We start from the raw sequence: 17307 nt of genomic DNA, 5'->3' as shown, positions 1-17307 counted from the left end.
TGATCAGAACCACCAGCTATGTGCAAGTATGTTAAAACAAATTGCAGTGCATTTTTACTGTCCTAAACAATGGCCAAATAACTCAGACACCATTGCCATGAGCATGTAGGTGAGGGCGGGATTAGGGGGCAGGGTAGAGGAAGCTGGGGGATGGAGGGGGACAGCATTTTGAAAAACAATATGCTCAAGTTTCAAACTTACATACCAACTTATTTATGTTAGAAAAAAAATTATTTATGAGAAAAAGCTACTAGTCTTGCCATTGTTTCACACTTTCCATTCAAAGGTAAGAAGTGCCTGTAGCCTTCATGGCCCTACACCAGTGGTTCTCAAACTTTTACCAGTGTGAGATTTACTTGGACTTCTTTACTGGAGGACTCATTACAACACAGATTGCCGGGCCACCTCTCAGGATGTTCTGATTCCATCGTTCTGGGATAGGTTGTGAGAGTTTGTATATTTAAGCAGTTCCCTAGCAATGGTGATGCTCCTGGTCCGGGGACCACACTTTGAGAACCTGTGTTCTACACACCAGTGGGCATGCTAGACAGGGGCTGGCTGGCTTCTGTCTTTTTCAGAATTACCGTGGAGCATAAACATCCACTAAGGCCCTGTTTCTCATGGCACTCTGGAAAATGATTCAACGACATGGCTTGGAAAAGAGGTCCAACTTTTTGCCTCATTGTCTGTGTTCTGAATCCAACCTAGTTTAATATTTTGGAAAATGTTACCCTTTTCTGTACCGAGCAAAGTAAATATTTTGTCAGTTGTTAAGGATGAGCTGCAGAGTAAGACCTAAAGATGTATCCAAATTCAGCAGGAAAGCTTGGAGCTGCTTTGGAACTTTTTCCAGATTGTGATTTGTAATGTATTTCAGAAGCCAGCAGAAATACCAACCACTCGATCTATTAAGAAAAGGCTGAATGAACCTTTTCACAGCACTTTTTTTTTTCCACACCAACTCTCATTACGCTTGGCAAAGAAAAGAGAAAGAAGTGAAAAAAATGCTTTTCTGTCCATAGGATTTCATCAGAGCATTGTTCTCACATAAAGAACTTAGTAGCAGAGAGTTTTAGAATCGGAAGATCTTGAACAATTCCTTTGTGACAATTAAAACAACTAAGGCTCAAGGAAGGTAAGTCATTTGCCCGAGGACCAGACAGTGGCAGAGCTGGAGCTGGAGTTAAGCTCAAAAGCTCTTGGCTCCTGGGTCAGCACTTTTCTTACCATGACACGCCACCTTCCATGCAGCAGAATCCTAAGAGACCCATTTGAAAAACAAAAAAAAACCCCAAATCCTACCAGTAGTGTATTTCATGCTGTGCTTTCCCCCCTAAGCCACTCGGGTATGGTTGGCTTTGCATACCAGCGACAGTGCTGGGGAGCAGACAGAAGTCCTGGAGGGGGCTTTTCTCATCTTCCTTGCTAGGCATTTCCCGGATCATTTTCCATTATAGTGATTTGGGTTTTTAACGTGATGGGTGGGTGGAGATGGTACAGACACAAACCTCATGGTAAGAAAGATAAGCCCCACATTTTGACAAAGAAATATGTGGGGAGGACTTAGAAGGGCAAAGGGTCTTAGAGATCATTAGGTTCACACGTCTCATGTACGGATGAGGAAACTGAGGGTCTTAGGAGCCCAGGAACTTGCTGGGTGTTCAATCTATTCAGTGGCAGAGCTCATGCTTGACCACAGGTCTCTTGTCCTGTAGCATGTTACCACTTGGACCTTATCATCCTGTCTACTGTACTATAGTATGTTGATTTAAGCCAGAAAAATGCATGCTCCACTGTGAGTCTAGATCCAACAATACTGAATCTATTCAGCTTTCAGAAAGAAATATGACAAGGGTGCCTGGGTGGCTCAGTTGGTTGAGCATCTGACTTTGGTTCAGGTCACGATCTCATGTTCGTGGGTTCGAGCCCCACATCGGGCTCTGTGCCGACGGCTCAGAGTCTGGAGCCTGTTTCAGATTCTGTGTCTCCCTCTCTTTGCCCCTCCCCTGCTCATGCTCTGTCTCTCTTGGTCTCTCAAAAATAAATAAATAAATAAATAAATAAATGTTAAAAAAAAATTTTAAAGAAAGAAATATGGTGGTAATAATAATAGCTAACATTTCTTTTTTTGTGTTTTTTTAAAATTTTATTTTTGAGACAAGAGTGTGGGTGGGGGAGGGGCAGAGAAGGAGACACAGAATCTGAAGTAGGCCCCAGGCTCTGAGCTGTCAGCACAGAGCCTGACGCGGGGCTCAAACCCATGAACTGTGAGGTCATGACCTGAGCTGAAGTTGGATGCTTAACTGACTGAGCCACCCAGGAGCCTCAATGGCTAACATTTTGTGAGTGCTAACTCTATGCTAGGCACTGTTCTAAGCTCTTTCCATGGACTATGCATTTAATCCATCATATCACTGAAGAAGATAGAATACTGTAAGGCAGGACGTGGAAATTAAAGATGAAATTAAGTAATGAATGTGAAACACTCATGAGGCCTGTGCTATTTTCCCAGGACATGTTATTGTCTGTTAAATGTGATAATATAAGTAAAGGGTTTAAAACAGCTCTTGGCTCACAGAGCTTACTACATACTAGCTGTTATTATCACATTTTTCTCTGTTTCTTCAGGTGGAACAGACCAAAGCAACTGATCTAGATAAAAGGTATGAGCCATGTTAGATTCAAACACAGGTAATATCCTTGGGAACCAGCTGCCACCAGCGGAGACCACAGAGACCACAGTGGAACTTGGATGAAAATGCACTCAAAGGCCAAAGGCTAAAGCCAGAGACCACAAAAGAACTGAATTAAACAAGTTTTTACTGGGCCTTGGTTTCAAGGAGCTCAGAGGGTTTACCAGACTTCTTGTCGGCCTTCATCACACCCAAGTTAGAGGGGAAAGTGAATATTGTACGAAGATGGCTTTCATATGAAGGCAGTCTGCAAAAGCAAAACTGATCACTCAAAGCCAGGGGGTGAGGACCCAATTTCCTTAACAAGAATGCACGGATCTACTGGTGAAGGAAAAGAATATCACCGTTAATTAAGATGAAACAACAACACTACTACTCATTAAAGTACCCAAGGCAGGTAAACTGCCTTGTAAATTGACCACTTGGGAATGTTTGGCTTACCAGGTACTTGCACACCGGCAAGAAACTCAAGAAATCCAGACAGAGTCCACCCTGCTGCTGCTCACCTCCTCGCCTATCTGGCAGCCAGAAAGGATTTGTTCTGTTTTGTTACGGAGGGATAAACTAGGATCAGTGAGTGGAAGACTCATGAAGGTAGATTTTTGGCTCGAGAGAACACTTTTCAAAAATTAGATGACCCAATGATGAATGTGCTGCTAGCTAAGGTGATGCGTGCTCTGTAGGTGATCAAGGAGAAGCCCCAGGAACCCACATTCGGTATGCAATTATGGGTATCATAATTTTCATTATCGTTGTAATCATTATCTTATTAGCATTCCACCAGGCAGATAGGGGCATTGATTAGTGTTGAAAATGGTTCCACCAAGAGAGGCCAGTTGATTTTAGGTCAAACTTGACTTTGAATGAAGGTTCTATCATTTACCAGTTATATGATTTACAGCTGGTAATTAAACCTCTCTAAGCCTCAGTTTCCTCATCTGTGCAACAGAGATTACAATAAGTACCTCTCTTGTTCATTTATTCATTCACCTGATACTTACAAGGCATCTACTGTGGGCAAGGCACTTTTCTCGGTGTTGAGGATTTGGTGATGAACAAGATAGACAACATCTTTATTCTCCATGGGGTCCCCATTTCAGAGTATGTGGAGAGAGTCAGAAACTATACAAGTAAAAATAAATATAACAAACTAATAAGCTGATTAAATACTTATGCAGGTAGTAATAAATGTTGTGAATCAAACAAGATACGATGTCCAGGATATCTTTAGTTAGGATGGCCAAAGAAGACTTCTCTTAGAATGTGACATATACATTGGAACCTAAAATAAGAGAAGGGGCCCTATGACCTGAGCTGGACTACTGTGTTTGGAGTGGGGTGGGGTGAGTAGTTTCAGATGAAGTTGATGGAGAGGATTAAAGGAGGTAATATAGGATGATCTGCCTTACAGTTCACGGTGCACAGAAAGCACTTGTGTTATTCCTACTAAAAAAATTTCATGACACATCAATGCACTTGTGTAGACGGCAGACAGAGGCATCACTTCTCTATTCCTGGATACCCCCAAATGCCCGGGTCTCACCACCCTGCTAATACCCAATCCAATCCTAGCATGATCTGAATTTTAACCACTGGAGAGTACAGCATTTCAGAGCTAGAGAACTTGGTCGTTCCAAACATGAATTAAGACATCATGATAATGGGTAATCTGAGGGTTCCTTGGAGCAGCCTCTGAAGCCCTGAGAAACAGAAGATTGGGGTGGTTAAGAGGATGGGACCCTAGGCCTCCTGCTATTACTTCAACCGGAAGAATTCTACAAGTGTCTGTTTTATTTTTTTTTCACTTGAAAACTGAGTTGTTTCGCTAAAGACAACCCTAAAGCTTGAAAGTCCAGTTTTGTGGGTAAGGAAATTGAGCCTCAAAGAAGTTAAATGACACACTCAAGGCCATTTAGCTGATAACTGGCCAAGTGGAACTAGGACCCATCTCCTGACCTCTGATTTAATAATTTCTCCCTATGTTTTGTTAAATAAAACACATACACCCCCCGTATAGGTATGGAATTTGTTTCTGTGCAACTTTGTGTTAACCAATTACCTTTAGTACAAATGTATATCTGAGTTCTGATGCTTTGGAAGATAACACTTCTATTTAATTAATTTTGAAACGACAAATACAGATCCTGTTTTCAGTGTCTTGCAGTTCACAGAGGTTTCCTCAGAAAGAAAAGATGTTTCAGTTAGAGTCTAGGAGTAAAATGTGAGGGAATAGGATTAAGGCAGAAATTTCTGAAAAAAAAAAAAAAGTTTTAGAAGTTGAATTAGTCTTTCTTTCCTCCCCTAAGGGAAAACTAAAGTTAAAAATTGGTGAACTACACCAATTGGTGTATTTTGCTAGAAAAAAACAGGTGTAGTTTACTAGAATAAACTATGGAGTTGGGGGTCAGAAAGTGGCAGAGGTTTAGGAAAAGAACAAAAGATATGATTTGCACGATGCTGAGAATGAACAAGGATACCCAATTCTAGGAATCACTACCTTTGATAGTGGCAACTGTTTTTGTTCTGTTTAGACTCAATTTCTCGTGGAGAAGTGGGGGCCACATGGCTACTCCATGAGAAGCAGGTTTGGAAGAAGAGAGAAATCTGCAAATATTTGTGAAGACATATGTCAAACACCTGCTTCAGGGACAAGAAGTTGGGCAGGAGGGTTTGATCAAATGGAGGCAAATTTCCTAGTTGGAAAGGGATAGTAACAACGGGCAGCCTTTGGTACTTTATTCTGTTTTTGACCATCCAAGCACTACTGCCTTGTAGGACGAGGTAATTTCAAGTGTTTCCTGGATTAGCTGACAGCAGTTAAGAATAAGTTGTCTTCCTTTTGGTCAATTAATGCCAGCAACTAAAGCAAAGGGACAGGAGCATTTTCACTAGGTTGCAAATCTTCTGAGCTCAAGGGACTCTCAGAAGAAGGCTAATAGTTTTCTCTTCAACTGAGAGTAAAGCTGTTCCAAAAACTCCTACAACTAAATGGAAAATAAAAAGACCCAAATGAGGCCAATGCTTGCAGTAAGTATAAATGACTATCTTCGCTCTAGATAGACTTCATTCAAATTGCTAACGCAAAGTAAGCAAATTCACAAATGAGAAAATGCAATTAGTAAATACACAAATGAGGAAACATTCACACTAAAATCACAATGAGATGCTGTACCCCCTCCTATTGCATGAGAGCTGACAAGGGGGCAGTGAGGTTGGTGACCTCATGCATTGCCGGAGAGCGGCGTAAATCAATACAGCCCTTCCAGAAAGAAAGCAATTTGGCAACACATATTGAGCTATAAACACGGTCATACCACATGACCAGTGACCCCACTTGTCAGACTCTATCTTAAATAAAAATATGTGAAAAGCTATAACCATAAAGATGTTGGAAGAATGTTTAAAATATTACAAAGTTAGAATGGGCAAGGAATTTCAATTCAATTCAGCGAATGGTAATTGAATATCCACCAGTAGCTGGGTATAATAAAGGAGAGTTCCTTTCCTCAATAATTAATAATCACAGCTTAATGCCTATACTCTTTTCAGTATTAGGCACCCTTTGGAAAGAAGGTTATGGAGACACGAAGAGATTAAAATGTGTGCAATATATTAAGTTTAAGAAGCACAAACATTATATTTATCATAATGTTCAGAGGGAAAAAAGAAAATGAAAAAGCCCTGAAGGAAATAAACCAAAATGGTACCAATGACAGAATCATGGGTCATGTTTTCTTTATCTCAATTTTTCTCTAATGTTGGTTTTATTACCTTTAAAATAAAGAACAATAATAAAATGGAGTAGAGAAACAGAGAAAAATAAAGCAGTGATTGAATAAAAGAAGAAGATCAATGAGGAAAGTCCCAAGTACACTTAAGAATTTTTATTCATTTAAAAATTGCTTTTAATTGTATATCTGTAGTAATTGATTAGTACTAAGGACTTGTCAATTTACTAAACTGTTTTATTTTAGTAGAAAAATTGTGAGGGTTCTAAAACAGAGATTTATTGAACCTCACTCATGGAGACCTTCAGAATCTCACATAAATAAATTACTTGGAAGCAGGAATTTAGGAAATGCTGCTATCTAAAAATGATAGGCAAAAATTTACTGCAAAGGTTTGGGCTTGAAGAACAGAGAAGATTCTGGGGTCCCAAAAGTGGCTCTTCCTGGCACGGACCTTCCTGCAGGTAATGCAGCAGAAACCTCTTCAGCAAGGAGGAGAAGCCTCATCGAAGGGCAAGGGAGGCCCTTAGCGGCAGGGATTTCTAGGTATTCTGAGTCCCCCAAATTAACTGCTCCAATTCCCTGGGCCCTGCTCTTCCCAGGACACTGGAAGATACTGTGTGTTCAGCTAACATTATGGTTTAAAATCCCATGGGATTAAACTTTGTGGGATTTAATTTTTTACTAAAATACCTCTGTTTGGAGGCCACATACATAAAGGACTTTTTTTTTTTTTTTTTACATGACCATTGAAGGTTCTTGGATTTTTCTTGTACCTTGGTCCAAGCAGGTGTGGTTTGTAGCTCCTCATTCTACATCTCACCGTAGGGGCCTCGGATCTCTCATATCTTTTCCCGTCTTCCATGGCAGTGGTAATCCAAAACCTTTCCTTCCCTCCATGAGTGGTTGATGCAAGATGAGCACAGATGCATTTAATTAAGTCATTGACCACTGGGTGCCATGAGCTGTTGGAATCACCTTCTGGATATTAAATAGGACTTTGCAATCTACCTAATCTAGGTTAGAGAATCAATTCCCAATTTCTTCATATTTCCTGGAGAGTCTGTTTCCTGAAACCCATTCCTGGGATCAATTTCCATATCAACCATAGTTCTTGATTGCAGGCAATTGAAACTGATCTGATTATAATTAACCTGACAACAACTCCACCCCCACCCCACCCCTAATTTTTGAAAGGGTACTGGGGGCTCATAGAACTAAACAGAGTCTGAAGGATCAGGTTCATAAAGTGCCAGGAACAGGAGCTCTGAAAGTGTTGGTTGATCTTACAAGCTGGTTCCAGTTCTACGTTAGGGAGAAATTACGAAAAGTAGTAAAAGGAGTAAAAAGATCTTATTTATATATGTGTAGTATGTGTAATGAAAATATCCGCCATTGACTTAAAAAAATTTTTTTTTATGTTTATTCATTTTTGAGAGAGAGAGAGATAGAGTGTGAGCAGGGGAGGGGCAGAGAGAGAGGGAGACACAGAATCTGAAGCAGGCCCCAGGTTCTAAGCTGTCAGCACAGAACCGGATGCGGGGCTTGAACTCACAAACTGTGAGGTCATGACTTGAGCCGAAGTTGGATGCTTAATCAACTGAGCCACCTAGATGCCCCCTCCACCACTGACTTTTAATTGTGATTTTACCACTAGTTGTATAACCTTGCATTTTGCATTCTGAGCCTTAATAACACCCTATGTAAAAAGAACCAGTTTAGAGTCTGTTTAAACTACGGCTTCCTTCTAGCTTTCATGTTCCTTGAGTCTATACCAACATCGAGGACCTGTCTGAGACCTCTTCTCTCCTGCGCCCCTGCCCCTGGGAAGAACACAGCTAGGGAAGCACAGACCACTTCTGTTAAAACCCCAATGCAGCCACAGAATCCTTCTCAACACAGAGCTCCAGACAGCTACTAGCCGTCGGCTGGAATCTGCACGGAATGGGAAATCAATTTGCCATTCTCTCTCTGTACTTGTTCTGTTTTCACAGGATGAGCTAAACCAGAAGAGCCAAGACATCCAAAGAGCATCAGGAAAAGTCTTTGCTGAAAAGAATCTTCAAGACCAGCTTGTGCCCTGCTGCTAAACATCAGTTCAGCTTGTAAAATCTCCCTGGTAACACCGTACAATAAGGTACCATCCAGTCAGCCTGGAAGTTTCATCATATAACTCAAACACGCTTCAGGGGCTCTCGGTATGGTGTCCTTCACTCCATTCTTAAAGGCCTTGTTTTTTGTCCTCCATTCTCCTTGTCCACACACCTGACGACTGTCCCATTTATATTCTGCTGGAACCCTCCAAACTAAACATAATGGAACTGAGGGAAACCTAGAAAAGCCCTGGATCCGATTCACTTGGTCTCCATAATCAAAAGAGTCTGGAAACAGAAATGTCAGGACTTTGTAAATTTCAATCAGGACAAAGTAGGGGAGAAGCAGTCTACTGAAAGAAAAACTATTTTCAAAAATGAAACAGGAGTCTTGACGATTCTCCCAAATTAGAAGGCTCATCTCACCAAATACGATGCATTGGTCAGGGTTAGTTTTGGCTACAGATACCACAGAGACTCGACGTCACGGTGTCTTGGAGCAGGGAATAACAGGTGCCAGCCCATGGACTCAATCCAGCCTGCTGCCTATTTTTGTATATTGAAATTTTATTTGAACACAGTCACTCCTGTGTGTATGTGTTGTCTGTGGCTGCCTCTGTAATCCACCAGTAAAGCTGCACAGTTGTGACAGAGATCTATGTGGCCTCCAGGGCCTAAAAGGTTTATTAGCCGGCTCTTTACTAAACAAGTTTGTAACTTGTTGGTTTGTAACTTGTAAGTTTGTAAGTTGTTAACTGCTGCCTTCGAGTATCAATGTAGTTCCCTCTCATAAGTAAGTCCAGAGGCCAGCAACACAGGAGTTAATAGCGTCATCAGGGAAAGGACTCCCTCTGTCTTTCTGCTTTGACATCCTAGCACATGGCTTTCCTCATCAAGATGACCCCATGGTTTCATGGTCCAGAATGGCTTCTGAGACTCTTATTACCATTTCTAAAAAGCAAGCTAGAAGAAAGAGGAAAAGCAGAAGAATAAAGGCTGGAGAGGGGGGATTGCCTTCCTGATGAGCCCTGATTAAGTAGCTTTCCTGAAGTCCCGCAAAACCACTTCCATTTACATTTTATTTGCCAGAACTTATCCATTTGCCATATCTAGCTGCAAAGCAGACTGGGAAATAAAGATTAAAAAAAAATTGGTAACCATGTGCCCCACTCAAAATAAGTGTATTACTTTGGAGAAAAGAAACAATGTATGCTGAGTTAGCAGGTGGCAGTCTTGGCTACCAAAGAGTATTTAGTGAAATCATGCATAGCAGATTTACTGATAACTGATACCTTGTTTCATTTGGGGATGGAAGTTTCTGAAGAATGAAGAATTTGTATTCTGGCATTACAAATTATACTTCTTTTGTCTTGTGTCTTAATCATTTGGTATGCGTATGTCTTATGTTTAATCACTTGGTACGTCAATTAATATCAGTGACTTAGTCCATTTGGGCTCTTTTAATACAAATATCAAAACTATCACGCACTGGGAGGCTTAAACAACAAACACTTATTTCTTACAGTTCTGGAGTCCAAGGTCAAGGTGCCAGCAGATTGATGTGTCTGTTGAGGACCCAGTTTCGGGTTTATAGGCAGCTTTCTTCTCACTGGGCCTAACATTGGTAGAAAGAGAGTGAGAGAGCTCTCTTGGATCTCTTTTTTTAAGGGCACTAAACCCATTCATGGGGGCTCCACTCTCATAACCTTATCACCTCCCAAAGATTGCACCTCTTGTCACCATTGCCTTTTGGGTTAAGATTTCAACATATGGATTTGGGGGGGGGGACACATTCAGTCCATCGCAGTGATTGATTGATTGACGCATACAACAAGACTTACTGAGGACCGACACTGTTCCAGGCACAGGGTGAGGCAAAGGCAAAGTGCAATGACCCCGAGTCCCTGCCCTCAAGGAGTCTGAGTCAACAGGGGAGAGAAGCAAGCACATGGACAATGGCGTTTCAGGGAGAGAAGTTTCCTGGGGAAGCAGATATCGGCACACTATGGAAAGCACACAGGAAGGTCTTGAGACTTGCACTGAACATGCAAGAACTAGCTAGAAGTATTTTGCAGGGTGAAGGACTGGGATCAAGGGCATTCCAATATGAGGAAGGAGTGTGTGCAAAGACATGAGGAGAAGAGAGGGTGGTACATGTAGCCTGGCTGAGCACAGGGTGTGCCAGGAGGCACAGGAGATTATCTGGAGAGGTGGGCACAGATCACCCCCAGAACAGAAGGGACCTCTGCATAAAAGGCATTGAGTTTCCTCTGGACAGTGATGAGTAGGCACTGAAGGATACCACTTAGGAGAGGGACACGATCAATCTGTGTTTCATAAAGATCATTCTGGTCATAGTGAGGACAGACTGGGGTGGGGCAGGAAGTAGGAAGACAGCAGGAGCCTTCCATTTACTCCTTGTCACATATTTTGCAATTATGTTTAAGTTAAAGTATGATCTTGTATTGTTGTAAGAGAATATCCATTCAGGCAATGGCTACTTACTAAGGGAATATAATGGATAAAATTAACCTATACAGTAAAACCTTGGATTGTGAGTTCCTTCTTCTGGGAGTGTTCTGCAAGAGGACCAAACATTTCTAATAAATTTTAACTTGATAAATGAGCAATGTCTTCCAATACGAGTATTACATGACACTGAATGTCACATGATCACAACTGAGCCAATGGTTTCTGTCTCTCTCTGTCTCTGTCTCTCTCTGTCTCGCTCCGGGATTGTGGGTGATCATCAATGCAATGTCACATTCCTGCAAAATCCTCAAAAGGAGGCAAAAACGAGTGTCATTGGATAGGTTCCTTGTTAAACTTGCACGAAAAGGATTCCATTAAGCCAATAGATAGCAGTGATTCCATTAGTGACAGTGAAAGTTGTCCTACACAATAACCCCCCTCTCTCTTGTCTCCCTCACACCAGCCATGAAGGTTTTCAAAGGTAGGTGCAGGTGAATTTGTTTTTCTTTATATTTTGTATTTTATTATTTTGTGTCATATTACAGTATCTTAATCATTTTATATGAATATTTTTGGGTTGTGGAATGAATCATCTGAGTTTCCATTATTACTTATGGGGAAATTCACTTTGATACGCAAGTGCTTTGGATTACGAGCGTGTTTCAGGAATGAATTATGCTTGCAAAGCAAGGCTTTCCTGTATTTCTTTTCTTTTCCTTTTCTTTTTTCTTTCTTTTCTTTCTTTTTTTTTTTTTATGAGTTCAAGCCCCATGTTGGGCATAGAGCTTACTTTATTTTTTATTTTTTTTAATTTATTTTTTTAATTTTTATTATTTTTTTTCAATATATGAAGTTTATTGTCAAATTGGTTTCCATACAACACCCAGTGCTCATCCCAAAAGGTGCCCTCCTTAATATCCATCACCCACCCTCCCCTCCTTCCCACCCCCCATCAACCCTCAGTTTGTTCTCAGTTTTTTAAGAGTCTCTTATGCTTTGGCTCTCTTCCACTCTAACCTCTTTTTTTTTCTTCCCCTCCCCCATGGCTTTCCTGTATTTCATTTAATCTTTGCAGTCATTCTGTGGAACCCCATCTTACACAGGAGGTAAGTGAGGCTGAGAAAGGTGAGGCGGCTTGCCTAAAATCTCACAGCTGACTAAACGGTAGAGTAGGGTTTGCATTAAGGTTTTCTGATCCCAAGTCCAGTGCTCTTTAAAACTGCATGTTGAGAGCAACAAGCATTCCAGACTCAACCTGTCACCCCTACATCCAGTCCAGGCAGCACTATTTGCATATCTTGGCAGTAACATATCTTAGTGGCTTTAAATGTAGGAAAACACGGAGGCATTTCCCTTCAGTCACTTTATGAAGCAAGATATCAAGAGAATTTTATTAGGCTTTGGCAAATACTATTAATAGGAAAAATCAACCATATATTTTATTATTCTTTTGTTCAGTGCTGTGGCAATTATTCAAACACTCACGAAAGATCTGTTTCTCTATAATTCCAACTTTCTATTTGATTATAGTCCATGTTTCATCATTTATGAGAGGAGTAATAAGAATAGACTTATTCAAAATGGACTTGTTTAAAGTCTCAAATCGACTAAATTAAGTAATATTTTTATTTTTTTAATTGCTCACACAGATTTTCGTCTTCTCAGAAAAAACTTTCCAGATACTTGCTCTCTTCTCATGACCTCCATGTTTGAGCGGGAGGCTGCCCCTTATTTATTATGTCATCCTATACTCTGTCAAAACATTTGAAAGCCTGCATTGTGATAGTTTCCTCATCTTTTTTTTTTCTCCACCAGATAATAAGATCCTTGAAGTCAGCAACAAAGTATGTATTTGTATCTCCAGGCACACTAACCGGCATTTGATAGCCCACAATAATTGTTTCTGGATTCATTAATAAAATGCAGCAACAATATAACTAAACATACATAATTACATTTAAAATGGTACTGTAAGAATATTTAGCACATTAAAAAATCTACCTTTTCTATAATTTTACTGCAAAAAATCAAAAAGCTCTAGGAACAACTTCAGGGATGTAGAATTCAGTGGGGCTATTTAAGGCTTCATTTTGACATTTGTTAAGACTTAGGATCACGATGCTTTTTAAGAAGTTGATCCAGAGATGGCTGCTTCGTGGTTCCATTTTTTCCCCTCCATCACATCTCCCACGCAAAGCACAGGCTTTACAGATTAAGTCTGCCTTTCTTGGTTTAAAAGCAGAAAGTCTTTCTGTTTTGTTGAGTTGCTGTCTTACGAGAACAGATGATGGCCATGCAAGCCTTTAAAATTCACTTTAATTTCTATTGTTTGACTGTTCTTCATGCTGGTACCTCACCTTTGGGACCTTCTAAGTTTTGGTCTGAATGGGAACTAACCTCAAGGGACCTCTTGTCTCAGGCACAGCCACTCAAAGCTCTCCTACACTCACACATCTTACCTTCTTTCTTCAGGAGTGCAACACCATATGGTACCACATTTACATTTCATGACTCAGTCTTAAGGCTGGGATAGGTGTAACTATAAAGTAATGAGACATTTTCCCCAGAAGATCAAACGTCATCATCTGGTAGGTCCTTTGCTCAGGATTGCCATCTTTCAGAATTGTTTATTTCCATGCCCTCAGCCAATCTATAGTGCTAGATGGTTCTTTCCACCCTGACCTTTCTTTTCTTCCTATGCAGCAGAGTGAGGTACAAAACTCAAATCAAACCCTGTGCAGAGCAGTGGGGAGCTAAGGGCTGATTTTCTTCCTTCCTGTACATGTTCCTTCCCGTCCTGAGGTAGCCAGCCTCCGATGGGTGTGTGTGTGTGTTGTGTGTTGTGTGTATGTGTGTGTTGTGTGTGTTTGTGTCTGAATTAAGAAATATAACTGCTGAGCTTCAAAGACTTCAGTGTTGCCAAGAAGAAAAGTTGGAGACATGAATGGGTTGGAAGCATTAGGCAAGGTAATTGGACTTCAGACATAGGTGGAATTTGAATTATTGGTGGCTTACCACTGCTTCTCAACCCGGGCTGATTTTGCTCTCCAGGGGACATCCAGCAATTCCTGGAGGCATTTTTGGTTGTCACACTTTGGGGTGGGGAAGGGTTATTACTAGTGGGAGGAGGCCAGCAATGTTGCTAAACATTCTACAATGGACTCCCCTCCCCCACAACAAAGAATTATCTGGCCCAAATATTCAATACTGCTGAGGATGAGAAATGCCGGACTGAGATAAAAGATAATCAGACCAGGTGTCATACTATAAGAAAGAAAAAAAAAATGTAGAAATTAACTTACTGTTGCAATTTTAAAAACTCATTCAGATGACATCTCATCAACCTCCCCTCACCTAATGTTTGCATATGAGGCATTTATATGGATACACATTTTCACATAGAAGTATTCTTTTGCTCTTGGCACAGAATAAAAGTAGGAGACCTGCAATATGACTGGCCTCTGGTTCCCAGAACTGAATTAGTCCCACCCTGGTATTTATTCACTTTCTCAGAATCCTATGCTGTGTGTCTCCTTCATGGCACCAGTCACCATAGACATTTGTGCCATTCTCATTTCCAGTATGGCTCTCCTACAAGAGTGTGAGCCTCATGAGGCCAGGAACTGGGTCCGATCTATCCCAGGACCCAACCCAGCATCTGGTGTATGCAGGGCGTGGGGGGCAGCTAAGAGAGTGGACACTTTGTGGTGTCCACAAACTGCCTGGGCTTAACTTTGCACTCTACCACTAAGTCACGGTGCAACCTCAGGCAGTCACCATAACTTTTGCAAAGGCTCAGTTTCCTCATCTATAAAAATGGTGTATATGGCACCTGCCTCATAGGTAGAATTAAACAAGTTATTATGTGCAGAGTGCTTAAGGAACATTTGATGATGAGTGAAGCGTCAAAAAGCAAAGATAGGGTTAAACATCTGCCTGCGAACCAGCAATGCAGAAAATGAACAAAGAGAAACACATAAAACACCTGGCTTTTACTTTGTGGGAGTTTCTAAATGTAATCTTTCCCTTCTTTGTGATGTAACAAATGTGGAAAGCTGCCTGTTAATATTTACAGGCACAGTGAAAGCCTTAGCAGGATACACATTTTTTCCATATTGATTTTGCTTCACAATTGATGCTCTACCCAGTTTCTCTGCTAGGTCCAGTTTCTCACTATATTTTTTGCTATAGGTTAATTTCATTTTTTTATTGTCTTCCGATAAAAACTGATTTAAAGCACTATGGTAAGTCAATCTAAAAAAAGGCATTTAACAGTTTTCTGTGGTTGAACACCCACTATTCTTCCTGTATCAAAGTTAACTTCTTTCTGCAGTCTTACATTCTTCTGCTTCCTAGGCTCTTTCAAACACACAGAGGGTTTAAATCTTAATTGTTCTGTAACTGATACATTCTGAAACTTTACTGTACTCTTTAGATCTACTCTCCCTGTGGGTCTCTGATCCTTTACTACCCTCCACCTTCCCTTGGTGATTTTCTATGTATATATCTTGCAGAAGCTCCAGAGAGAAGATTGATTTCTAATCATTTACTTACGCACACAATTATTCACTTGACATTCAAGAAGTAATTATTGAGCACCAGTGTATTCCAAACTCTGCTCCCAACTTCCAGGATGAGCAGTGAACACACAGGCAGGGTACCCCCCCCCCCGCCCCCAACCGGCCCAGAGCAGGTATTCTTGAGTTCAAAGGGAGACCATAAGAAAATGAAGCAAATGAACAAGGTAATTTCTGACACATGTGAAGGAAATCACACCATTGTTTTTTTTTTAACCTCCCTTCCTCCCTCCTTCCCTCCCTTCCTCCCTTCCTCCTTTCCTCCCTTCCTCCCTCCCTCCCTCCCTTCCTCCCTTCCTCCCTTCCTCCCTTCCTTCCTTCCTTCTTTGTCTTTTTAATTTATATCCAAGTTAGTCAGCATATAGGGCAATAATGATTTCAGGAGTAGAATCCAGTGATTCATCCCCTATGTATAACACCCAGTGCTCATCCCAACAAGTGTCCTCCTGGATGCCCCTCTCCCATTTAGCTCATCCCCCCACCCAACACCCCTCCAGCAACCCTCAGTTTGTTCTCTGTATTTAAGAGTCTCTTATGTTTTGTCCCCCTCCTTGTTTTAATATTTTTGCTTCCCTTCCTTTATGTTAATCTGTTTTGTATCTTGAAGTCCACATATGAGTGAAGTTATGTGATATTTGTCTTTCTCTGACTAATTTTGCTTAGTATAATACACTCTAGTTCCAACCATGTTGTTGCAAATGGCAAGATTTCATTCTTTAATTGCCGAGTAATAGTGCATTGTGTAGATATAGATATAGATATAGATATAGATATAGGTATCTTCTTTATCCATTCATCCATTGATGGACATTTGGACTCTTTCCATACTTTGGCTATTGTTGATAGTGCTGCTATAAACATTGGGGTGCATGTGCCCCTTCGAAACAGCACACCTATATCCTTTGGATAAATAACTAGCAGTGCAATTGCTGGGTCATAAGGTAGTTCTATTTTTAATTTTTTGAGGAACCTCCGTACTGTTTTCCAGAGTGGCTGCACAAGTTTGCATTCCACCAGCAAGGCAAAAGAGATCCTCTTTCTCTGCATCCTTGTCAACATCTGTTGTTGCCCGAGTTGTTAACGTTAGCGATTTCGACAGGTGTAAGGTGGTGTCTCATTATGGGTTTGATTTGTATTTCCCCGATGATGAGGGATGTTGAGAATTTTTTTCACATGTTCGTTGGAGCCATCTGGATGTCTTCTTTGGAAAAGTGTCTATTCATGTCTTTTGCCCATTTTGTCACTGGATTATTTGTCTTGGGTGTTGAGTTTGGTAAGTTCTTTATAGATTTTGGATATTATCCCTTTATCAGATATGTCATTTGCAAATGTCTTCTCCCATTCCGTCGGTTGCCTTTTAGTTTTGCTGATTGTTTCCTTCGCTGTGCAGAAGCTTTTTATTTTGATGAGGTCCCAGTAGTTCATTTTTGCTTTTGTTTCCCTTGCCTCTGGAGACATGTTGAGTAAGAAGTTGCTGTGGCCAAGATCAAAGAGGTTTTTGCCTGCTTTCTCTTTGAGGATTTTGATGGCTTCCTGTCTTAAGTTTAGGTCTTTCACCCATTTTGAGTTTATTTTTGTGTATGGTCTAGGAAAGTGGTCCAGGTTCATTTTTCGGCATGTAGCTGTCCAGTTTTCCCAACCCCATCTGCTGAAGAAACTGCCTTTATTCCATTGGATATTCTTTCCTGGTTTGTCAAAGATTAGTTGGCCATATGTTTGTGGGTCCTTGCTATAACAAACTACC

At 40.9% G+C, this 17307-nt stretch overlaps 1 protein-coding gene and 1 non-coding gene across 3 annotated transcripts in view; one reads left to right on the top strand and one right to left on the bottom strand.

Moving 5' to 3' along the window:
- AIG1 (androgen induced 1) overlaps nt 1-17307 on the bottom strand; it is a 241709-nt gene that overhangs the window by 103780 nt on the left and 120622 nt on the right. The window lies entirely within an intron of this gene.
- TRNAQ-UUG lies at nt 1857-1940 on the top strand. The gene has a single exon. It is a non-coding gene; the product is annotated as a tRNA-Gln (tRNA).

The sequence above is a fragment of the Panthera tigris genome, chromosome B2, assembly GCF_018350195.1.
Source record: "Panthera tigris isolate Pti1 chromosome B2, P.tigris_Pti1_mat1.1, whole genome shotgun sequence".
In the NCBI taxonomy this organism is placed as follows: Eukaryota; Metazoa; Chordata; class Mammalia; order Carnivora; family Felidae; genus Panthera; species Panthera tigris.
The sequence above is the reverse complement of the archived record's forward strand: the minus strand, read 5'-3'. Positions and strand labels throughout refer to the sequence as shown.